We start from the raw sequence: 12,140 nt of genomic DNA on the forward strand, positions 1-12,140 counted from the left end.
GGAACTATGAGAAGAGAGGGACTGAGAAAAGGAGTGGAAGGAGTTGAGTAAGTAGGTAAAAGAGAAAGGAATGAGGAAAGTAGCAAAGGCAGGAAACTGAGGGTTAAAGAAATAAAGCTGTGGAACTAATAGTAGGTGAATGTGATAGAAATGTAACGAAAAGAATACAAAACATTTACCTTATAATTGTCGTTAAATTACTCACTTTTTGTTTTTATACTTTCAATCTGTGAAAGAGAGAACAGACATTTGAAAAATATTAAAACATGTATTTAAAAATTACAAAAGACAAGGGGAAAGATTGAAGGACAAACAGTTTTTCAACAACTTTGACACTGACAGAAGCTTCTGCTTCTCCAGGCCCCCTACACAGTCCTAAAGATATACATTTTAAACTAACAGTATCTTGATGCAGATGAAGTGAGGCCTATCTTAAAACATGGTGCATCTTTTGCACTGCTGTTGTCTCAGAAAAGTGTCGCAAGACACTAACATTTTAAATGATTGCTTCAGGATGCCAATAAGATGTGTCCTATCCAGAGGTTTGTTTGAGGTGAGACCTACTCAGGGTTCCAAATGAAATTTCGAGTTGTTTGAAGAGAACAGAGGACATAATACATGTGGAGGCCTACCAACGAATTGATTAATGTCCACTGCACTCTTGAACAAATGTCAGACCTCCTCTGTCTCCAGGAACAGACCTAAACCTCATCTACACAATGTGGTGTGTAATGTTAGGAAACACAGGTAATATAATTGAAAAACATGCACATTTTTTTGCTCATTCCACAATCATATGACCTGTGTTTCCTTTGCTTAGGTATCTCGTTGTGGAAATGTAGTCTATCATATGAAAGACTACGTAGAATATGAGCACTGTATGCAAGAACTTTGACACTTACAGAAGCCTCTCCTTCTCCATCCCTCCTACACAGTTCTAAATGTACATCATAAATGGAAACAGTACAGAATTAATTATACATGTTAAATGGTTTATTTTTGCTGTTCTCAGAATGTATCAAATTTCACTAAAAACAGTGACTTGAAGGTATTCATCATATAACAGCGGGGAAAAAAAACACAATCAAAATGATTGTGTTTAAAAAACCCATACAACATAACAAATCAGAATTCAGAACTCCTTAAAGTTAACTTACTTTCCATGACGTCAAAGGATGTCCTATGAACAGCTTACACTCTGTTGTGCTATTATTACTTTCAGACCGCCACTTTCTGAAAGAAAACCTCCATCGTTTTGAAAAACATGTTACATACAATAAATGACTTCTTGCTCTCTACCACAAGTTTCCACAAGGCCAAATCTTGTCAGAGCCATTTATAACTCTTGGATTTCTTGTAAGCCAATCCCGTCATTTGGCATTTCCGCAACTTTCAGAATTAAAATGTTGAAGATCATTTTCACAATCCTGGACTAGTAATATCTTCCCCTTCTTCCTCAGTCATGTTCTACATTTCCTATGACACTGATACTGCTTACTATGAAGCAGACTTACACTACCTCTATGACTACTACAATTATTTAATTCTCTACATCACTTTTAATCACAAAGCAATGTAAAACAGTAGACAGCATTGCAGACTTACATTCCCTCTACTCTATGTTTTGATTGGCTGCTTCAATTAGCTTATAAAAAGAAATAGTTTTTCTGAACTCATTCAAAGTGCACTTATTTCTCCATGACGTCCAGTCTTATGGTTAGAAGTTATGTCTCTGAACTACACTTATCCTCAAGGCCAAATCGTGTAGGAGCCATTAGAACTTCTTGAAATTCCTCAGAGCACATCCCGAGATTCTTTCCCTAAAATGTTGGTTTTAAAAACACGAGGTAAGAGTTTTTAAGGTCATACGGCAATTTTGTTTTGAAAATTAAAACAGAATCATTGCAGAATGACCAGCCATTTCTAGACTTTAAATAAGCTGTGTAATGTCCTGATGTTATTGAAGGACCGTCATGATATATAATTGCTGCAGTTACAAAAGTCCTTCCTGATATTGACAACTGCGAAGCCACAAAATTTTTAATTAAAGTTGTCAATTTTGTTCCATCAGGCCTACATCGTTGGAACATTAAAATGACATACTGGCCATATGTTTGTATAAATAATGTGGACATCATTTCAGATTTACATTGGCTACACTCCATGTTGTGATCAGCTGCTTTTACTAGCTTATTAAAGGAGACTGATTTACTGTCTGGCAAAGTTAAATATATAAATCTTTCTGTGTCTACACTAGTAGTACTTGATGCCATACAGTTCTCGCAGTCATGCTGCCATTGATAAGAAAGCCCAAACAGCTGATCTACATCTACACCTTCAGCATGCAATACATCAAGCATATACATTAAAAACTCCTGACAATCTTGCTGAATATTTTGAGAGAATTGTGTTTGGCCTGAACATCTGTCTAACAGATTTCGAATTTCAGACACACTTTCTATGTTTGTTCTATCAGTGCTACATTTTTCTAAGACACAATTTAACAAACTGCAAAATCTTTGATCAGAATTGACCACAATCTCTTCTTTTACATTTTCTAGAGAAAACAAAACATTAACCACTACATTAGCATAGCAGTTGACACCAGAACTGTTTTCAAATTGAAAACCAACAACATCTTCAACAGAATCCTTTTTGTTTCTGCTTATAATTTCAGGTTCATCGACTTTTCGTCTTTTTGCTACAACCTCCCTAGTATTGGTCACATTTCTTCGTTTCCGGCCTACCACACGTTTCTCAAACAAAGGATATTGAGGCAAATGTGGCGCATACTCTCTTCTTAACCTATTGTATTCCTTAACACAATCTAGATCCGCACAAATGTTTGTGACATCACACTCAATCAAGTACAATCCCGATAAAGTTCTAACTCGTGACAATGCCACATATGCCATACCCTCCTTGAACACAGAACTGCCAATATTCACCAATGCACTGTCTACACTTAAACCTTGCGATTTATGGATTGTCACCGCATATGCCAAGCAAACAGGAAACTGCTTACGGCGAACATATAAGTCTTTTACAAGCAAAAATCTAGCAGAACAACGACCAATTAGCTGTACTTCCTCAATGCCATCAAATTTAATTTTTAAAAATTCAATTCCATCTCTATTTCTGTATTTCACAAAATCAACAACATTACCCATTGATCCATTTACCAGACCTCTTTCAACATGTAAATTCCTTCTTAAAATTATATGGCAGTTCAAGCACACATTCAGAGTCTTTTCAAAACCTGCAGTTTTAGATATACTCTTCTCTAATGAATCCAATTTTGTTTTCAGATTCTCAGACAAAATAATTGTTGATCCCATATGCTCTACTCTGTCAATAGCTTCCAGTTTCACAATCTCTTGCTTTTCTAAATGCAACATTTTGTTGTTGAATTTGGCACATTCTGCAAGAGTTGGCATCAAACATATTCCAGATTTCTTCTCAGTAATTTTCTGAAAAATATTCTCAGGCACAACATCTTGTTCTGGATATAAATTTGACAGTAATCGTGCATGTAAAGCTTCTTTCCCATGCTCGGTCACTTTTCCAATTCTAACATCTTGTAGAATAGTCTTGTAAACTTCATCCTTCGCCTGACGCATATTTTCATGCAGTTCAGCATAATTGAAGTTTAACCATATATTGACGTTGCCAATGCTGCCTAGGCACTTCCTGGTATCTTCATGCGTGAGCATTTTGAACACAGGTTGCCCTTTCACTGGTGTCAGCTGCAGAAGATCTCCGAAAACAATGATGTGTTTGCCACCAAATAACACATCATACTCTGTTTTGAGAACTTCTTGCATTCTCAAATGCACAAAGGCAAGCATGACATTGGAAACCATGCTTACTTCGTCAATGATAAGAATTTTCATTTTCCTCAAGATTCTTGAAACTTCAAAACAAGCATCTCCAGATAGCTTGTGATATTGTAATTTGTTGTCATGCTCCACTGGCAGCATCAGTAAACGATGTAAAGTAATCCCTTTAATGTTATGTGCTGCCAGTCCAGTTGGAGCGGTGACAACACAAGACAGCGATGACTCTGTCCTTTCCTGCAAATAACATGAAATTACTTTAATAAGGAAACTTTTTCCAGTTCCCGCTTCTCCACTCACGTACAGTCGGACAGGCTTCAACGACGTACATGAGCACTCTTTCTTGTCATGACTTAATCCATGATCAATTTGCATGGTAACTTCGTCATATATTTTCCTCTGCTCAATGTTGAGTTGTCTTTCCAACTCTTCTAAGTTAACCGCATCCTCCTGAGCATGTGCCATGGCTCTTTCCACTTCATTCATAGCAGTGGCAGCTTCATTTTCGATAACAGGTCCTCCTAGTGGATCCTGACTCAATGAAGCAGAACTCTGACTGTCCTGAGAACTGTCTCTGGCAATCTCGGCTGCAATCATTGCTTCCTGCTCAATTTCTGCATTCAACATTTCTACATATTTGGGAAAAGCAGGACATTCTATGGTCTCCTTGGCGGCATTGAAAGAGTCTTCGTAACAGAGAAAATCTCCAAGCAGTTCCTCTTCTGCACGCCAAGGCTTGAAAAGTTGCAAAAGTGCTAAATAGAAAAACTCCTTTTTTTCAGGAGATTCGCCACTCAATTTTCGATGGTTTACCAAGTGGCATTTTCTTTGCTTGACCAGACATCCCTCACTTCCTATAAATGTACAAAATGGGTCGCACTCCGACTCCACCCACCAGCAGGTGTGCCCCAGGAGCATCATGGTAGATGCAGTCTTTAGATAGCGTGTGCGCTATATCGATGAATAGTGTGTTGTAGCAAGGTTGCAGCACCAACTCTGGACACCGGTGTTTCGGAATAGTTGTTCCTCGTCAGCAGAGTGTAGGTTATTCGGGGTTAGCTGTGCAGGCTGCCAAGTGTTCACAGGTTGATACCTCTCACGGCGCGGGTGCGGGATCCGAGCTCGTCAGCTCAAGCTCGAGGGAGCCTATAAATGTACAAAATGGGTCGCACTCCGACTCCACCCACCAGCAGGTGTGCCCCAGGAGCATCATGGTAGATGCAGTCTTTAGATAGCGTGTGCGCTATATCGATGAATAGTGTGTTGTAGCAAGGTTGCAGCACCAACTCTGGACACCGGTGTTTCGGAATAGTTGTTCCTCGTCAGCAGAGTGTAGGTTATTCGGGGTTAGCTGTGCAGGCTGCCAAGTGTTCACAGGTTGATACCTCTCACGGCGCGGGTGCGGGATCCGAGCTCGTCAGCTCAAGCTCGACGGAGCCTATAAATGTACAAAATGGGTCGCACTCCGACTCCACCCACCAGCAGGTGTGCCCCAGGAGCATCATGGTAGATGCAGTCTTTAGATAGCGTGTGCGCTATATCGATGAATAGTGTGTTGTAGCAAGGTTGCAGCACCAACTCTGGACACCGGTGTTTCGGAATAGTTGTTCCTCGTCAGCAGAGTGTAGGTTATTCGGGGTTAGCTGTGCAGGCTGCCAAGTGTTCACAGGTTGATACCTCTCACGGCGCGGGTGCGGGATCCGAGCTCGTCAGCTCAAGCTCGAGGGAGCCTATAAATGTACAAAATGGGTCGCACTCCGACTCCACCCACCAGCAGGTGTGCCCCAGGAGCATCATGGTAGATGCAGTCTTTAGATAGCGTGTGCGCTATATCGATGAATAGTGTGTTGTAGCAAGGTTGCAGCACCAACTCTGGACACCGGTGTTTCGGAATAGTTGTTCCTCGTCAGCAGAGTGTAGGTTATTCGGGGTTAGCTGTGCAGGCTGCCAAGTGTTCACAGGTTGATACCTCTCACGGCGCGGGTGCGGGATCCGAGCTCGTCAGCTCAAGCTCGAGGGAGCCTATAAATGTACAAAATGGGTCGCACTCCGACTCCACCCACCAGCAGGTGTGCCCCAGGAGCATCATGGTAGATGCAGTCTTTAGATAGCGTGTGCGCTATATCGATGAATAGTGTGTTGTAGCAAGGTTGCAGCACCAACTCTGGACACCGGTGTTTCGGAATAGTTGTTCCTCGTCAGCAGAGTGTAGGTTATTCGGGGTTAGCTGTGCAGGCTGCCAAGTGTTCACAGGTTGATACCTCTCACAGCGCGGGTGCGGGATCCGAGCTCGTCAGCTCAAGCTCGAGGGAGCCTATAAATGTACAAAATGGGTCGCACTCCGACTCCACCCACCAGCAGGTGTGCCCCAGGAGCATCATGGTAGATGCAGTCTTTAGATAGCGTGTGCGCTATATCGATGAATAGTGTGTTGTAGCAAGGTTGCAGCACCAACTCTGGACACCGGTGTTTCGGAATAGTTGTTCCTCGTCAGCAGAGTGTAGGTTATTCGGGGTTAGCTGTGCAGGCTGCCAAGTGTTCACAGGTTGATACCTCTCACGGCGCGGGTGCGGGATCCGAGCTCGTCAGCTCAAGCTCGAGGGAGCCTATAAATGTACAAAATGGGTCGCACTCCGACTCCACCCACCAGCAGGTGTGCCCCAAGAGCATCATGGTAGATGCAGTCTTTAGATAGCGTGTGCGCTATATCGATGAATAGTGTGTTGTAGCAAGGTTGCAGCACCAACTCTGGACACCGGTGTTTCGGAATAGTTGTTCCTCGTCAGCAGAGTGTAGGTTATTCGGGGTTAGCTGTGCAGGCTGCCAAGTGTTCACAGGTTGATACCTCTCACGGCGCGGGTGCGGGATCCGAGCTCGTCAGCTCAAGCTCGAGGGAGCCTATAAATGTACAAAATGGGTCGCACTCCGACTCCACCCACCAGCAGGTGTGCCCCAGGAGCATCATGGTAGATGCAGTCTTTAGATAGCGTGTGCGCTATATCGATGAATAGTGTGTTGTAGCAAGGTTGCAGCACCAACTCTGGACACCGGTGTTTCGGAATAGTTGTTCCTCGTCAGCAGAGTGTAGGTTATTCGGGGTTAGCTGTGCAGGCTGCCAAGTGTTCACAGGTTGATACCTCTCACGGCGCGGGTGCGGGATCCGAGCTCGTCAGCTCAAGCTCGAGGGAGCCTATAAATGTACAAAATGGGTCGCACTCCGACTCCACCCACCAGCAGGTGTGCCCCAGGAGCATCATGGTAGATGCAGTCTTTAGATAGCGTGTGCGCTATATCGATGAATAGTGTGTTGTAGCAAGGTTGCAGCACCAACTCTGGACACCGGTGTTTCGGAATAGTTGTTCCTCGTCAGCAGAGTGTAGGTTATTCGGGGTTAGCTGTGCAGGCTGCCAAGTGTTCACAGGTTGATACCTCTCACGGCGCGGGTGCGGGATCCGAGCTCGTCAGCTCAAGCTCGAGGGAGCCTATAAATGTACAAAATGGGTCGCACTCCGACTCCACCCACCAGCAGGTGTGCCCCAGGAGCATCATGGTAGATGCAGTCTTTAGATAGCGTGTGCGCTATATCGATGAATAGTGTGTTGTAGCAAGGTTGCAGCACCAACTCTGGACACCGGTGTTTCGGAATAGTTGTTCCTCGTCAGCAGAGTGTAGGTTATTCGGGGTTAGCTGTGCAGGCTGCCAAGTGTTCACAGGTTGATACCTCTCACGGCGCGGGTGCGGGATCCGAGCTCGTCAGCTCAAGCTCGAGGGAGCCTATAAATGTACAAAATGGGTCGCACTCCGACTCCACCCACCAGCAGGTGTGCCCCAGGAGCATCATGGTAGATGCAGTCTTTAGATAGCGTGTGCGCTATATCGATGAATAGTGTGTTGTAGCAAGGTTGCAGCACCAACTCTGGACACCGGTGTTTCGGAATAGTTGTTCCTCGTCAGCAGAGTGTAGGTTATTCGGGGTTAGCTGTGCAGGCTGCCAAGTGTTCACAGGTTGATACCTCTCACGGCGCGGGTGCGGGATCCGAGCTCGTCAGCTCAAGCTCGAGGGAGCCTATAAATGTACAAAATGGGTCGCACTCCGACTCCACCCACCAGCAGGTGTGCCCCAGGAGCATCATGGTAGATGCAGTCTTTAGATAGCGTGTGCGCTATATCGATGAATAGTGTGTTGTAGCAAGGTTGCAGCACCAACTCTGGACACCGGTGTTTCGGAATAGTTGTTCCTCGTCAGCAGAGTGTAGGTTATTCGGGGTTAGCTGTGCAGGCTGCCAAGTGTTCACAGGTTGATACCTCTCACGGCGCGGGTGCGGGATCCGAGCTCGTCAGCTCAAGCTCGAGGGAGCCTATAAATGTACAAAATGGGTCGCACTCCGACTCCACCCACCAGCAGGTGTGCCCCAGGAGCATCATGGTAGATGCAGTCTTTAGATAGCGTGTGCGCTATATCGATGAATAGTGTGTTGTAGCAAGGTTGCAGCACCAACTCTGGACACCGGTGTTTCGGAATAGTTGTTCCTCGTCAGCAGAGTGTAGGTTATTCGGGGTTAGCTGTGCAGGCTGCCAAGTGTTCACAGGTTGATACCTCTCACGGCGCGGGTGCGGGATCCGAGCTCGTCAGCTCAAGCTCGAGGGAGCCTATAAATGTACAAAATGGGTCGCACTCCGACTCCACCCACCAGCAGGTGTGCCCCAGGAGCATCATGGTAGATGCAGTCTTTAGATAGCGTGTGCGCTATATCGATGAATAGTGTGTTGTAGCAAGGTTGCAGCACCAACTCTGGACACCGGTGTTTCGGAATAGTTGTTCCTCGTCAGCAGAGTGTAGGTTATTCGGGGTTAGCTGTGCAGGCTGCCAAGTGTTCACAGGTTGATACCTCTCACGGCGCGGGTGCGGGATCCGAGCTCGTCAGCTCAAGCTCGAGGGAGCCTATAAATGTACAAAATGGGTCGCACTCCGACTCCACCCACCAGCAGGTGTGCCCCAGGAGCATCATGGTAGATGCAGTCTTTAGATAGCGTGTGCGCTATATCGATGAATAGTGTGTTGTAGCAAGGTTGCAGCACCAACTCTGGACACCGGTGTTTCGGAATAGTTGTTCCTCGTCAGCAGAGTGTAGGTTATTCGGGGTTAGCTGTGCAGGCTGCCAAGTGTTCACAGGTTGATACCTCTCACGGCGCGGGTGCGGGATCCGAGCTCGTCAGCTCAAGCTCGAGGGAGCCTATAAATGTACAAAATGGGTCGCACTCCGACTCCACCCACCAGCAGGTGTGCCCCAGGAGCATCATGGTAGATGCAGTCTTTAGATAGCGTGTGCGCTATATCGATGAATAGTGTGTTGTAGCAAGGTTGCAGCACCAACTCTGGACACCGGTGTTTCGGAATAGTTGTTCCTCGTCAGCAGAGTGTAGGTTATTCGGGGTTAGCTGTGCAGGCTGCCAAGTGTTCACAGGTTGATACCTCTCACGGCGCGGGTGCGGGATCCGAGCTCGTCAGCTCAAGCTCGAGGGAGCCTATAAATGTACAAAATGGGTCGCACTCCGACTCCACCCACCAGCAGGTGTGCCCCAGGAGCATCATGGTAGATGCAGTCTTTAGATAGCGTGTGCGCTATATCGATGAATAGTGTGTTGTAGCAAGGTTGCAGCACCAACTCTGGACACCGGTGTTTCGGAATAGTTGTTCCTCGTCAGCAGAGTGTAGGTTATTCGGGGTTAGCTGTGCAGGCTGCCAAGTGTTCACAGGTTGATACCTCTCACGGCGCGGGTGCGGGATCCGAGCTCGTCAGCTCAAGCTCGAGGGAGCCTATAAATGTACAAAATGGGTCGCACTCCGACTCCACCCACCAGCAGGTGTGCCCCAGGAGCATCATGGTAGATGCAGTCTTTAGATAGCGTGTGCGCTATATCGATGAATAGTGTGTTGTAGCAAGGTTGCAGCACCAACTCTGGACACCGGTGTTTCGGAATAGTTGTTCCTCGTCAGCAGAGTGTAGGTTATTCGGGGTTAGCTGTGCAGGCTGCCAAGTGTTCACAGGTTGATACCTCTCACGGCGCGGGTGCGGGATCCGAGCTCGTCAGCTCAAGCTCGAGGGAGCCTATAAATGTACAAAATGGGTCGCACTCCGACTCCACCCACCAGCAGGTGTGCCCCAGGAGCATCATGGTAGATGCAGTCTTTAGATAGCGTGTGCGCTATATCGATGAATAGTGTGTTGTAGCAAGGTTGCAGCACCAACTCTGGACACCGGTGTTTCGGAATAGTTGTTCCTCGTCAGCAGAGTGTAGGTTATTCGGGGTTAGCTGTGCAGGCTGCCAAGTGTTCACAGGTTGATACCTCTCACGGCGCGGGTGCGGGATCCGAGCTCGTCAGCTCAAGCTCGAGGGAGCCTATAAATGTACAAAATGGGTCGCACTCCGACTCCACCCACCAGCAGGTGTGCCCCAGGAGCATCATGGTAGATGCAGTCTTTAGATAGCGTGTGCGCTATATCGATGAATAGTGTGTTGTAGCAAGGTTGCAGCACCAACTCTGGACACCGGTGTTTCGGAATAGTTGTTCCTCGTCAGCAGAGTGTAGGTTATTCGGGGTTAGCTGTGCAGGCTGCCAAGTGTTCACAGGTTGATACCTCTCACGGCGCGGGTGCGGGATCCGAGCTCGTCAGCTCAAGCTCGAGGGAGCCTATAAATGTACAAAATGGGTCGCACTCCGACTCCACCCACCAGCAGGTGTGCCCCAGGAGCATCATGGTAGATGCAGTCTTTAGATAGCGTGTGCGCTATATCGATGAATAGTGTGTTGTAGCAAGGTTGCAGCACCAACTCTGGACACCGGTGTTTCGGAATAGTTGTTCCTCGTCAGCAGAGTGTAGGTTATTCGGGGTTAGCTGTGCAGGCTGCCAAGTGTTCACAGGTTGATACCTCTCACGGCGCGGGTGCGGGATCCGAGCTCGTCAGCTCAAGCTCGAGGGAGCCTATAAATGTACAAAATGGGTCGCACTCCGACTCCACCCACCAGCAGGTGTGCCCCAGGAGCATCATGGTAGATGCAGTCTTTAGATAGCGTGTGCGCTATATCGATGAATAGTGTGTTGTAGCAAGGTTGCAGCACCAACTCTGGACACCGGTGTTTCGGAATAGTTGTTCCTCGTCAGCAGAGTGTAGGTTATTCGGGGTTAGCTGTGCAGGCTGCCAAGTGTTCACAGGTTGATACCTCTCACGGCGCGGGTGCGGGATCCGAGCTCGTCAGCTCAAGCTCGAGGGAGCCTATAAATGTACAAAATGGGTCGCACTCCGACTCCACCCACCAGCAGGTGTGCCCCAGGAGCATCATGGTAGATGCAGTCTTTAGATAGCGTGTGCGCTATATCGATGAATAGTGTGTTGTAGCAAGGTTGCAGCACCAACTCTGGACACCGGTGTTTCGGAATAGTTGTTCCTCGTCAGCAGAGTGTAGGTTATTCGGGGTTAGCTGTGCAGGCTGCCAAGTGTTCACAGGTTGATACCTCTCACGGCGCGGGTGCGGGATCCGAGCTCGTCAGCTCAAGCTCGAGGGAGCCTATAAATGTACAAAATGGGTCGCACTCCGACTCCACCCACCAGCAGGTGTGCCCCAGGAGCATCATGGTAGATGCAGTCTTTAGATAGCGTGTGCGCTATATCGATGAATAGTGTGTTGTAGCAAGGTTGCAGCACCAACTCTGGACACCGGTGTTTCGGAATAGTTGTTCCTCGTCAGCAGAGTGTAGGTTATTCGGGGTTAGCTGTGCAGGCTGCCAAGTGTTCACAGGTTGATACCTCTCACGGCGCGGGTGCGGGATCCGAGCTCGTCAGCTCAAGCTCGAGGGAGCCTATAAATGTACAAAATGGGTCGCACTCCGACTCCACCCACCAGCAGGTGTGCCCCAGGAGCATCATGGTAGATGCAGTCTTTAGATAGCGTGTGCGCTATATCGATGAATAGTGTGTTGTAGCAAGGTTGCAGCACCAACTCTGGACACCGGTGTTTCGGAATAGTTGTTCCTCGTCAGCAGAGTGTAGGTTATTCGGGGTTAGCTGTGCAGGCTGCCAAGTGTTCACAGGTTGATACCTCTCACGGCGCGGGTGCGGGATCCGAGCTCGTCAGCTCAAGCTCGAGGGAGCCTATAAATGTACAAAATGGGTCGCACTCCGACTCCACCCACCAGCAGGTGTGCCCCAGGAGCATCATGGTAGATGCAGTCTTTAGATAGCGTGTGCGCTATATCGATGAATAGTGTGTTGTAGCAAGGTTGCAGCACCAACTCTGGACAC

The sequence above is a fragment of the Lissotriton helveticus genome, chromosome 5_1 (genome assembly GCF_964261635.1).
Source record: "Lissotriton helveticus chromosome 5_1, aLisHel1.1, whole genome shotgun sequence".
Lineage (NCBI taxonomy): Eukaryota > Metazoa > Chordata > Amphibia > Caudata > Salamandridae > Lissotriton > Lissotriton helveticus.